The sequence below is a fragment of the Psammomys obesus genome, unplaced genomic scaffold, assembly GCF_907164565.1.
Source record: "Psammomys obesus unplaced genomic scaffold, mPsaObe1.curated_primary_1811, whole genome shotgun sequence".
Lineage (NCBI taxonomy): Eukaryota > Metazoa > Chordata > Mammalia > Rodentia > Muridae > Psammomys > Psammomys obesus.
This window is the reverse complement of record NW_026590698.1, coordinates 114,826-128,733: the sequence shown is the minus strand read 5'-3', so window position 1 is coordinate 128,733 and position 13,908 is coordinate 114,826. Positions and strand designations below refer to the sequence as shown.

The 13,908-nt window shown below is 37.8% G+C and overlaps 1 pseudogene; it reads left to right on the top strand.

Annotated features, from left to right (window-relative positions):
* Positions 1-2,828: 2,828 nt before the first annotated feature.
* Positions 2,829-3,812, top strand: LOC129677770 (olfactory receptor 5D13-like; annotated as a pseudogene).
* The last annotated feature ends 10,096 nt before the right edge of the window (positions 3,813-13,908 follow it).

Below are 13,908 nucleotides of genomic sequence, written 5' to 3'. Positions count from 1 at the left end.
ACCATGTTTGTAGCAGTTTTATTTGTAATATCCAGAAGATGGAAACAACCAAGATGCTACTCAACTCAAGAATGGATACAGAAATTGTACATCTACACAATGGAATATTACTCCGTAATGAAAAACAAGGAAATCATGAAATTTGCAGGTAAATGGTGGAAACTGGAAAGGATCATCCTGAGTGAGCTATCCCAGAAGCAGAAAGACACACATGGTATATACTCACTCATATGGAAATATAATATAGGATAAACCCACTAAAATCTGTACACCTAAAAAAACTAATCATGAGGGAAGACTCTGGCTAAAATGCTCAATCCCCATCCAGAAAGGCAATGAAGATGGACATTAGAAGAAGAAGAAAACAGGAAACAGGTTAGGAACTTGCCACAGAGGGCCTCTGAAAAGACTCTGAAAGCCCTGCAGACTATCAAAGCAGATACTGAAACTTATGGCCAATTGTTGGGCCATAAGTTGAGACTCGTACTCCAACCAAGTACCATGCATGGAGATAACCTAGAACCCCTGCACAGATGTAGCCTATGGCAGTTCAGTGTCCAAGTGGGTTCCATAGTAATGGGAAGAGGGACTGCCTCTACTTAATCTAATTGGCCTGCTCTTTGATCATCTCCCCCTGAGAGGGGAGCAGCCTTACCAGGCCACAGAAGATGACAATGCAGCCACTCTTGATGAGATCTGATAGACTAGAATCAGAAGGAAGGGTAGGAAGACCTCTCCTATCAGTGGACTTGGGGAGGTGGGGGAGAAGGGGAAGGGAAGGGGAATCAGGAGGGGAGAAGGGAAGGGTTTATGGGGGATACAAAGTGAATAAAGTGTAATTAATAAAAGTTAAAATAAAAAATGACTGAAAATTTTACTAACTTTAGATAAAAACCACAAACGAAATATCACATGGGGTTTTGTTTCATCTAATTATTTGATTTGTGCCTCCAAGGCAATTCTTCAGTTAGATTTTTCTAGGGTTCACATCCCCAAGGGGTCTGTGACATAAATGTAAGCCACAGTTTGGTGTTGGAATTCTCCTTTTTATTATCTCTTCCTTTCTCAATTAATACTGAGAATATTTTTGTAAAGGTTTTGTGATAGAAGTATTTTTTCTAACACAGTATTTGACATATGCAGTAAAACCTGTATTTTTTCACATTTTGAATTATATTTTTAAAATAAATTGAATTAATAGCAGAGGTACTATAGAGCCTATTAGTTTTATAAAGAGTCTCAAATGAATACATCAAAATTCTCTGCTTTGTGGTGAGTTTATTCAACTCTTATTTATTTTTTATTTTAGAAGAAAAATGATGTATGTCTGTAATCTTCTCAGGCATTAAAATCTATGTGTGACTCTAATGTCTCTATAACCACAGAGTCCTGTTACCTAATGGATTTGTCGTGATGTACATCACTGTGTTTGTTAGTATGTAATGAATACTTTTGGAGCATTTTTGCTTGTAAATGTACAATATGTACAAAATACAATATTGTACAAAATGTACAATATGTAATGACATATTTCTTCTTTGTATATACAATCACTTTAGTTTTAATCAATTACATGACACGTGTGCTATACTTATTTCTATTTATATCTCACCTCATATTAATTCTCAAAACAAAAACTGAGGATATGAATAATTTTTGATAATTCTGAGTTTCTAAAATACTCAATACGCTATTGAGCAAATACAGAAAATGTAATGAGAAAATCAAAATGGCTCTCACCAGAAAACCAGAAATGAATTTCCTCTTTACAGATACACACGCATAACATGGACACAGCACACCAGCCACCAAACAAATGGACACAGATGACAGACACTTCCTGAACCAAATGGGTGACTTTAAATTTTAGCCTCAAGTTCATTAAAATGAACACAGACTACAATAAGTGGATCCAAAAGTATATGTTGAAAAGATGTGTCAGAACTTGTTGAAACCATGTTTGTTATTGGTGGAAAAGATTTCTCTTTCAACCCTAAGTTGCTCAATTTTTTTAAGAAGAGGGTCAGAGAAAGAATACAGATTTGGGTAGAGGTTAAAACTTCTACCCAAAACATTCTATTTAGATATAAAACATTCTATTTAGATATAAAATTTTAGCTCAATATAATCTGTGTGAAATATGTAAATGTATTCAGCATATAATAAATCTTGTAGATAGAATCAATGAAATCCAAATAGTTGAAAGAAAACTACACATATATGCCAATGATATTTTCATATGAAGGACACAAGTCTAATATTATCTTAAAGAATGAAATCAAAATATAGAAAACAGTAAGGTTTTTAATTTTGGCACACAGACATGTTACTATTATCTTATGTAAAATTGTGTTAATTTTATGCTGTGTATTATGTTAGGGTCAGTAAGTACTTATAATGTACTTCTAAGGAATAGATAGTAAAAAAGAGTAATTGCAACATTTTTGGAAGAACATAGCACATATAGAAATAACCCATTCTATTTTTTACATAATTGGGATTTGTTTAAATACGTAAGAAATTAAATGATCTGAGGTTTCACTGTGGTTGCTGTTTTGTTTAACTAAGATGTGTCTCGATACACCACGAATTTACAGTACACCTGCTACAGCATATTCTATGACTTCATAGTGAGATTTTATCCTGTGTCTATGTAATTCACCTCTGATCTTGTGAATTGTTATTTTATTCTGGAGTACACATTTGTAAAATTTATAGGAAAAAGAACTTATATTATACTCTGTCAATTGGTGTTTGGAATTTAATTTAATATAAACAGTGAAATACATTTCTATGTGGCTCTTTATGAATAATCATTAAAATTCCAAATGTTTTTCCAGGCTGTCTTATTTGATTGCTTTTCTGTTTCAATTTTTCTATTTTTAACCCAGGATCAGGAAAACCAGACTTCTTCGGTGACCTTTATTCTCGTGGGCTTTTCTGAATACCCAGACCTCCAGGTGCCTCTGTTCCTCCTGTTCCTGACCATATACGCAATCACTATGCTGGGAAACCTGGGCATGATTGCCGTCATCAGGGTCAATACAAAGCTCTGTAGTACTCCCATGTACTTTTTCCTTAGTCACCTGTCCTTTGTGCATTTCTGTTACTCAACTGTTGTAACACCCAAACTCTTAGAAAACTTGATTTTGGAAGATAGAACCATCTCCTTCTCAGGATGCATCATGCAGTTCTTCTTTGCATGTACATTTGTGGTGACGGAAACTTACATGTTAGTAGTGATGGCCTATGACCAGTTTGTGGCAGTGTGTAATCCTCTGCCTACAGTACTGTGATGTCCCCTAAGCTGTGCTCCGTTTTAGTGGGTGCATCATACTCTTGGGGTCTAATCTGTTCCCTGACACTTTTTGCTGAGATTATCCTTTCAAGGAGTTAGTATCATAAATAATTTTGTGTGTGAGCATGCTGCTATTGAGGCTGTATCCCACTCTGACCCTTATATTAGCAAGAAGATTGCTTTTTTCTGTGCTACATTTAATGAAATAAGCAGCCTGGTCATTATTCTTACTTCCTATGTTTTCATTGTCATCACTGTCGTGAAGATGACTTCCATTGGGGGCTGTAGTAAAGCCTTCTCTACATGTGCCTCCCACCTGACCGCTATTATTATTTTTCATGGAACCATCCTTTTTCTTTACTGTTCACCTAACACCAAGAGCTCATGGCTCATGGTCAAGGTGGCCTCAGTGTTCTATACAGTCTTCATCCCTATGTTAAATCCCCTGATATATAGTCTCAGGAATGGAGACTTCAAGGCTACAGTCAGGAACGTGATCAGTAAAATCCTATGATGCCATTTGTTGTCATGTTTGTGTGATTTGTTTATTCATTCATTTTCAAGAATATTATGCAGAATTTCCAAGATTTCTAAAATGATTGACAGACTAATACTAAAAAACAACAGTGAGTTTAACTCCAACTTAGCTGGCTATTCAAAAATCTATTACTTTGAAGTTGAGTATTCTTCCATAAAATAAGCAAAACAACAATGACCTTTCTGTTCAAATAAACATTTTGAACAGAAAGTCAACATGCACAATTTTTAAGTTAGCATACATTAATGATGAAATAAAATTCTGTTTTTAGTCATTAGAAAATGAATATATACATACAAGAAATATGTTGAATTTTTTTTCATAATTAGTAGGCTGTTTAATTGTCCCAACTAAATTATATATCTTTTCTACTATTGCTTGCTAATCATGACTGATATATTTTGGGATTTTGAAGTCTTGTTAAAATTCAGTGCACTGCAATGTTAATTCTATTATCAATTGCAAACTATAGTCTTTTCTTCTTTATAATTTTAACTTATATCCAAAATAAATATTGTAGTTTCCCTTATTAGTAATCATTAATAACAAACTTATGCAACCAAAGCGTTCTAATTGTTTAAAAATAAACATCAATATATCACCAAATTGTGCACTTTACCTATATGGCTACATTGCTTATTCATATGTGGAAGTCTGTAAATCATACATGATATACATTTAGCCAAATGCTCAGCCAAGGACTGTATACATTTAAATAAAATAATATTTTGAACAAAAAAATACTACTCAACAATTAAAAACAAGAACATCATGATATTTGCAGGCAAATGGTGGGATCTAGAAAAGATCATTCTGAGTTATCCCAGAAGCAGAAAGACACACATGATATATACTCACTTCTAAGTGGATACTAGACCTATAAGATAGGATAAACATACTAAAATCTCTACACCTGAAGAAGATAAATAAGAAAGAAGACCTGGGGTAAGATAGGTAAGATGATCAATCTTCACTTAGAAAGGCAAAAGGGATGGAGATTGGAAGCAGGAGAAAACAAGTAGCAGAACAGAAGCCTACTACAGAGGACCTCATAACCAAACCTTGGACAGAGTGCAGGAAATTATATGAAAGAAGAGGGCGTTAGTATGACCTGGAGAGGAAAGGAGCTCCACAAGGACCAAATATATCTGGGCACAGGGGTCTTTTGTGATACTGTTTCTCCAACCAAGGACCATGCATGGATATAAGCTAGAACCCCTGCTAGGATATAGCCCAGGGCAGCTCAGTATCCAAGTGGGTTTCCCTATTAAGAGGAAAAGGGGCTGTCTGACATAAACTCAATGACCGGCTCTTTGACTTCCCCCAACCCCAGGGAGGAGCAGCCTTGCTAAGCCACAGAGGAGGACATTGCAGCCAGTCCTGAATAGACCTGATAAGTTAGGGTCAAAAGAAAGGGAAGGAAGACCTCCTTTATCAGTAGACTTAGAGAAGGACAGGGAGGAGATGAGGGAGGAAGAGTGGGAAGGATTGAATGAGGGAGGGGGCTATAGCTGGCATACAAAGTAAATAAACTATGATTAATATAAAAAAATTAACAAAAAGTCAATGGTAGCTCAAGGGTGTAACATGGTCACCAAAACAGAGGAAGTCTTCTGAAGAGTAAAAGGTTTTTTTAAAAGATAATTATGGATCATAGCAAATTAGCCATAGCCCAATTTTGCCAACCTGGTTGCATCTAGTAGCAGAAATATACTCAGTATGCAGAACACATAATGCTTTTACAGAAGATGTGAGTTCGTGTCCTAGCACCCATATTTGTCAGTCCACAACTGATTGTAACTTAATTTCCAAAGATTTCAGCACAGACTTCTGACTTTCATGGGCACTGAATCCAAGTGCATAAGACCACACTCTGAAATGTGCTGATATATAGTCTCAGGAATGGAGACTTCAAGGCTACAGTCAGGAACGTGATCAGTAAAATCCTATGATGCCATTTGTTGTCATGTTTGTGTGATTTGTTTATTCATTCATTTTCAAGAATATTATGCAGAATTTCCAAGATTTCTAAAATGATTGACAGACTAATACTAAAAAACAACAGTGAGTTTAACTCCAACTTAGCTGGCTATTCAAAAATCTATTACTTTGAAGTTGAGTATTCTTCCATAAGACCACACTCTGAAATGTGCTTAATAATTAAAGATAAAATGTTCTTAAATAAGATACATGCAAAGAAAAAAAGCCTGATGAATCCTGTGAAGGGAATGGCTCCATTCTCAAAATTTGATTTTCTGGTAGTTTGTGAGTAATAACAGTAGAGAAAAGAAATCAAAAAGGAAATAGGATAAGGCAGATATAGCACAGATAAGCAATATATTTAAAAGCATATATTAAAAACTAAGCATGATTTAAATGACAATATAAATACTTCTCTGAACAAAATTATTAACGTTTTAGCTAGTGTTAGTAAGTTCTAAACTTTAAATTTTTAAATGTATAAGTTTCAGATGTGTAGGCAAAAGTAAATTTTATGATCTCAGAACCTTCAGTTAGATACTGTGGTTGAAAAGAAAGTTATGAACATTATAATTCATTCAATATAGTGATTTCTTGTTTTTTTAATTATTATTTTTTTCTTTTTAGTTACATTTTGTTAACTCTGTGTCCAGCTGTATCCCGCTCCCTCGTTCCCTCCCCAACCCCACACTCCCTCCCTGGTCTCCTCCCTGCCCCTTTCCAAGTCCACTGATAGGGGAGGACCTCCTCCCCTTTCATCTGACCCTGTTTTATCAGGTATCTTCAGGGCTGGCTGCAAAGTCCTCCTCTGTGGCCTAACAGACTGCTCCTCCCAGGGGGGGGGGGGTCAAACAGCCTGCCCTTGAGATCCTGTTAGAAATAGTCAGTGTTCCCCTTACTTTGGAAAACTACTTGGTTACTGAGCTACCACGGGCCACATCCGAGCAGAAGTTCTAGGTTATATCCATAGATGGTCCTTAGTTGAGTGTCAGTCTGAGAAAAGACCCTGTGCCCAGATATGTTTGGTCCTTGTAGAGCTCCTATCCTTTCCATATCATACTAACTTCCCTTCTTTCATATGATTCCCTGCACTCTGCCGAGGGTTTGGTTATGAGTCTGCTTTGAAACACTGCTAGGTAGAGTCTTTCAGATGCCTTTTGTGGTAAACTCCTGTCATAAGTTCAATGCACATCCCATTTGTCTTTCTAAATGAGGATTAATCACCTTCGCCTGTGTCCACTTTCTTGATTATCTTCTTTAGGTGTGTAGATTTCATTATGTTTATCATATCTTGTAGGTCTATATAAGCGAGTATATACCAAGTTTGTCTTTCTCCTTCTGGGATACTTCACTCAGAATGATCTTTTCTAGATCCCACCACTTGCCTGTAAATTTCATGATTTCCTCCTTTTTGATTGCTGAGTAGTATTCCATTGTGTAAAAATACCACAATATCTGTATCCATTCCTCCGTTGATGGACATCTGGGTTGTTTCCAAGTTCTGGCTATTACAAATAAAGCTGCTATGAACATGGTTGAACAAATGTCCTTGTGTACTTGAGCAAATTTTGGGTATATACCTAGGAGTGGTATAGCTGGGTCTTGAGGAAGCACTACTCCTAGTTGTCTGAGAAAGCGCCAGATTGACTTCCAAAGTGGTTGAACCAGTTTACATTCCCACCAGCAATGGAGGAGGGTTCCCTTTTCTCCACAACCTCTCCAGCATGTGCTATCACTTGAGTTTTTCATCTTGGCCATTCTGATGGGTGTAAGGTGAAATCTCAGGGTTGTTTTGATTTGCATTTCCCTAATGGCTAATGAGGTTGAGCATTTCTTTAAGTGTTTCTCTGCCATTCGATGTTCCTCTTTCGAGAATTCTCTGTTTAGCTCTGTTCCCCATTTTTTAATTGGATTACTTGGTTTGTTGCTTTTCTGCTTCTTTAGTTCTTTATATATACTGGATATTAGCCCTCTGTCAGATAAAGGGTTGGTGAAGATTCTTTCCCAATCTGTAGGCTGTCTATTTGTTTTGATGACAGTGTCTTTTGCTTTACAGAAGCTTTTCAGTTTCATGAGGTCCCATTTATTGATTGTTGCTCTTAGAGCCTGTGCTGTTGGTGTTCTGTTCAGGAAGTTGTCTCCTGTGCCAATGAGTTCTAGGCTGTTTCCCACTTTTTTTTCCAACTGATTTAGATTATCTGGTTTTATGTTGAGGTCCTTGATCCACTTGGACTTTAGTTTTGTGCAGCGTGATAAATATGGATCTCTTTTCATTTTTCTGCATGTAGACATCCAGTTGGTCCAGCACCATTTGTTGAAGATGCTGTCTTTTTTCCATTGAATGGATTTGGCTTCTTTGTCAAATATTGAGTATTCATAGGTGTGTGGGTTTATTTCTGGGTCTTCTATGCGATTCCATTGATCCTCCTTTCTGTTTCTATGCCAATACCATGCAGTTTTTATTACTGTTGCCCTGTAGTACAGCTTGAGATCGGGAATGGAGATACCTCCAGATGATCTGTTGTTGTACAGGATCATTTTGGAGATTCTGGGTGTTTTGTTTCTCCATATGAAGCTGAGAATCTTTTTTTCAAGGTCTGTAAAGAATTGAGTTGGTATTTTGATGGGAATTGCATTGAATCTGTAGATTGCTTTTGGCAGGATGGCCATTTTCACAATGTTAATCCTACCAATCCATGAGCACGGGAGATCTTTCCATCTTCTGAGATCTTCTTCAATTTCTTTCTTCAAAGACTTGTAGTTTTTCTCAAACAGGTCTTTCACTTGCTTGGTTAGAGTCACCCCAAGGTACTTTATGTTATTAGTGGCTATTGTGAAGGGTGTTGTTTCCCTAATTTCTTTCTCAGCCTTTTTGTCTTTGGTATACAAGAGGGCTTCTGATTTTTTTGAGTTGATTTTGTATCCTGCCACTTTGCTGAAGGTGTTTATCAGCTGAAGGAGTTCTCTGGTTGAATCTTTGGGGTCGTTCATGTATACTATCATATCATCTGCAAATAGTGACACTTTGACCTCTTCCTTTCCGATTTGTATCCCCTTGATCTCCTTTAGTTGTCTTATTGCTCTGGCTAGGACTTCAAGTACAATGTTAAAGAGATATGGAGAGAGTGGGCAGCCTTGTCTTGTCCCTGATTTCAGTGGGATTGATTTAAGTTTCTCTCCATTGAGTTTGATGTTGACTATAGGCTTGCTGTATATTGCCTTTACTATCCTTAGGTATGTGCCTTGTATCCCTGATCTCTCCAAGACTTTAAACATAAATGGGTGTTAGACTTTGTCAAATGCTTTTTCAGCATCTAAGGAGATGATCATGTGGTTTTTCTCCTTCATTTTGTTTATGTGGTGGATTACATTGATGGATTTCCGTATGTTGAACCACCCTTGAATTCCTGGGATGAAGCCTACTTGGTCATGGTGGATGATATCTTTGATGTGTTCTTGGATTCTGTTTGCAAGTATTTTATTGAGTATTTTTGCATCAATTTTCATAAGAGAGATAGGTCTGAAGTTCTCTTTTTTTGTTGGATCTTTGTGTGGTTTAGGTATCAAAGTGACTATGGCTTCATAGAATGAGTTTGGTAGTTTTCCTTCTATTTCTATTTTGTGGAATATTTTGAGGAGAATTGGTGTTAGTACTTCTTTGAAGGTCTTGTAGAATTCTGCGCTGAAGCCATCTGGTCCAGGGCTTTTTTTGGAGGGGAGACTGTTAATGACTGCTTCAATTTCCTTGGGAGATATAGGGCTATTCAGTCTTTCTACCTGATCTTGACTTAATTTTGGTAGATGGAATCTGTCAAGAAAGTTATCCATTTCATTTAGATTTTCAAATTTTGTGCCATATAGGCTTTTGTAGTATGACCTAATAATCGTTTGGATTTCCTCAGTGTCTGTAGTTATGTCCCCATTTTCCTTTCTGATTTTGCTGATTTGTATGGTTTCTTTCTGCTTTTTAGTTAGTTTGGCTAAGGGTTTGTCTATCTTGTTGATTTTCTCAAAGAACCAGCTTTTTGTTTCATTGATTGTTTGGATGATTTTATTTGTTTCTAATTGATTGATTTCTGCCCTTACTTTGATTATTTCCAGCCTTCTGCTCCTCTTGGGTGTATCTGCTTCTATTTTTTCTAGGTTTTTCAGTTGGGCCATTAAGTTGTTTGTATGTGATGTTACGGATTTCTTCTTGTAGGCACTTAGTGCTATAAATTTTCCTCTGAGCACTGCTTTCAATGTGTCCCATAAATTTGGATATGTTGTGCCTTCATTTTCATTGAATTCTAGAAAGTCTTTAATTTCTTTCTTTATTTCTTCCTTGACCCAGCTGTCATTGAGTAGTAAGTTGTTCAGTTTCCATGTGCGTGTCGGCTTTTTGTTGTTTCTGTTGTTGTTGATGTCCAGCTTTAGTCCATGGTGGTCAGATAGTATACAAGGGATTATTTCAATCCTTTTGTATCTGTTGAGGCTTGCTTTGTGACCAACTATCTGGTCTATTTTGGAGAAGGTTCCATGTGGTGCTGAAAAGAAGGTGTACTCTTTTGAGTTTGGGTGAAAAGATCTGTAGACGTCTATTAGGTCCATTTGATTTAGGGATTCTGTGAGTGCTTTTATTTCCCTATTTGGTGTCTGTCTGGTTGATCTGTCCCTTGATGAGAGTGGGGTGTTGAAGTCTCCCACTATTAATTTATTAGGATCAATGCATGGTTTAAGCTTTAATATTGTTTCATTTACGAATGTAGGTGCTCTTGTATTTGGGGCATAGATATTCAAAATTGTGATGTCCTCTTGTTGGATTTTTCCTTTGATGAGAATATAGTGGCCCTCCTTATCTTTTTTGATTAACTTCGGATGAAAGTCTATTTTATTAGATATTAGGATGGCTACTCCAGCTTGTTTTCTGGAACCATTTGCTTGAAAAACATTTTTCTAGCCCTTTACTCTGAGGTAGTGTTTATCTTTGTTGCATAGGTGTGTTTCTTGGATGCAACAGAATGTTGGGTCCTGTTTCCGTAACCATTCTGTTAGCCTGTGTCTTTTTATTGGTGAGTTGAGTCCATTAATATTGATAGATAATATTGACCAATGCATGTTAGTTCCTTTTGAAATGGAGTCGATGATCTTACCTTGTTTCATTGCTTGTTTTCTTTTCATTTTTTGTTGGGATATTATCTGTATGCCATGTTTTCTTGGGTGAATTCGTTTTCGTTGGATTGGAGTTTTCCTTCTAGTATCTTCTGTAGGGTTGGTTTGCTGTATAGATACTGTGTAAATTTAGTTTTGTCATGGAATATTTTGTTTTCTCCATCTATGTTGATTGAAAGCTTTGCAGGGTATAGTAGTCTGGGTTGACATTTGTGATCTCTTAGAGTCTCCATGATGCTTGCCCAGGCCCTTCTGGCTTTCATAGTTTCTGATGAGAAATCTGGTGTGATTCTGATAGGTCTACCTTCATATGTTACTTGGCCTTTTTCCCTTGCTGCTTTTAATATCTTTTCTTTGTTCTGTAGATTTAGTGTTTTGACTATGATGTGACGTGATGTGTTTCTTTTCTGGTCTAGTCTATTTGGTGTTCTGTAGGCCTCTTGTATATTTATGGACATCTCTTTTTTTAAGTTGGGAAAATTTTCTTCTATGATTTTTTTGAAAATATTTTCTGGACCTTGGAGCCTGGAGTCTTCTTTTTCATCAATTCCTATTATTCTTAGATTTTGTCTTTTCATAGCATCCTTGATTTCTTGGATATTTTGTGATTGAAATTTTTCTGATTTTACTTTTTCTTTGAGAGAAGTATCAATTTCTGCAAGTGTGTCTTCAGCTCCAGAGATTCTCTCTTCCATGTCTTGTATTCTGTTGGTGATGCTTACTTTTGTGGTTCCTGATCTTTTCTCCAAGTTCTCCAGCTCAAGAGTTTTCTCATTTTGTGTTTTCTTTATTGATTCTAATTCTGTTTTCATGCCTTGCACCATTTCTTCCATATGTTTGAATTTGGATTCCTGTCTCTCTACGATGGACTCTATTTCTTTGTTCATTTCCTTTTTGTATGCCACTAATTTTTTCTCTACTTGTGCCTCTATTTGTTTGGCTATGTTTGCCTGTGTTTCTTTAAGGGTTTTGTCTATTTCTTCTTTCTTTATCTCCAATTGACTGGCCAACTCTTTGAAAGATTTGTTCATTTTCTCCTTATGAGCCTCAAATAATTGAGCAAGCATGGCTTTAAGGTCATTTTCCTGTGCTTCTGATGAATTGGAGTATCCATCGATTTTGGGGTTTGCTGGTGAAGTCATGATGTCCTGATTTATGTTGGAAGTGTTCTTTCGCCTACCCCTGGCCATTGGCTTATCTGAGACCTTCCCTGTTTGTTTTTTGGATTCTGCCAATCAGACTGGTACTGTCTCTCTCTCGAGTCTGGAGAATTCTTCAGGAAGTTGAGAGAGGTCCCGTGTCCTTAGTGTGTGCTGAGGACTAGCTGTACCTGTGGGAGGAAAGTACGCAGGCGCAAACAGAGGCAAACGCAAGCGTGCGTGCGTGTGTATATGTGTGTGTGTGTGTGTAAGTGGGCGTGGGCATGTGTCTCAAGGGACAGAGTGATGGCTAATGTTGAACCCTTGAGTGTGTGGGAGGGGCTCTGCAATGTATATGTCGCAGGCGCTAGTGATGATCGCAGCGCAATTTCTGGCATTAACTGCCTTAACTCCTCAATTAGACCCACAGAGCAGGAACTTCAATGTTCCAAGTGCCCCTCTGTTTCCCAAAGTGGGTATATGGGTGGGAGGGGTTTCGATGCCTGGCTTCTGTTTTAGAAGGACCCAGAATCAGTGGAGCTGCAGATTCTCTAGGGTTCACTCACTTACAGGCAGGACACTTGGCAGAGATTGGCGTATCTGGGCTCTCTGCTCTCTGGTTTGGCCCTGCTTCTTTGATGTGCTCCGCCAGTTCCGTGCTGTTGTCACTGCCAGGTTATGAGGTCTTGCTGCAGCTGGAGATTTCAGGGTGGTCACGTCAGTGGGAATCGGGGTAACCAGCCTTTCTGTTCTCTGTTTTGGCCCTGGTTAGTCTTAAACTGGAGGGCTGATGTGCCCCGCCAGCTCAGTGCTGCTCAGCCGCCAGGTTAGAAAGTCCCGCTGTAACTGGAGACTGGGTTGCTAGTCCAGATGCTTTCTGGGAAGTCCTGGGGTCTCTTCACTGTGCTCTCCAAGCTTCGGAGGCCCAGCGCCTGGTGTGTCTAGCTTGTATGGCGTTTCTGTCTGGTTTTGGTGAGTATATAGCGTATTCTCTGTCACTGTGGGATTGGGCGGACCGTACCGTCTGTGATGGCGCTCCTGCGGAGCTAGTATGGTGTCTAGCAGACTCGGGCCCTGGGAGGATGGTGCAGCCGCCGCGCGAATCTGGGGCTCCAAGACACAGTACTGCTGGCCTTTGCGGATAAAGGGCTTGGGGCTCCGCCTCAGTGGCTGCAGGCCCCAGGCAGTTAGGTCTGCCTCAATATAGTGATTTCTTAGTGAGCAAAGGCAGGAAACATGAAGTTTGTGGAGTCTGCATAATATAATATGCTTTTTTATTGTTTGCTGGGTAGGAAAAGGGTAATTATCATTCACATGTACTCATATATGAATGTTTAGGTACTCATGCACAATTACAAACATGCATACAAGAAAGAGAATATAAGGGACAAGAAAGGAAAGGATATATACAAAGAAAAAGAAATGGAAAGGAAAAATAAAATGAAAAGAGAAATACAAAATATAACAGAAGTAAAATTTGGACATCATTAGAGGACCACGATTTAACTATCTCCATTCTAAGGCAATACCATAATTTCTAGTCTCTATAAAGTTATTTATTGTAAATATTTTATCGGTCACACACACATATCACCTCATACCAACAATTTTCCAAATATTTTATTTTTATTTCATTATTTTATTATTAGAAATTTAAGCAGAGTGCAGGGAATCTTAGGAAAAAAGTGGGAAATAGTAAGATCTGCACAGGACAGAAACTCCATAAGGAGAGCAACAGAACCAAAAAAAATATGAGCACAGGGATCTTTCTCGAGACTGCTATTCCAACCAAGGACTATGCA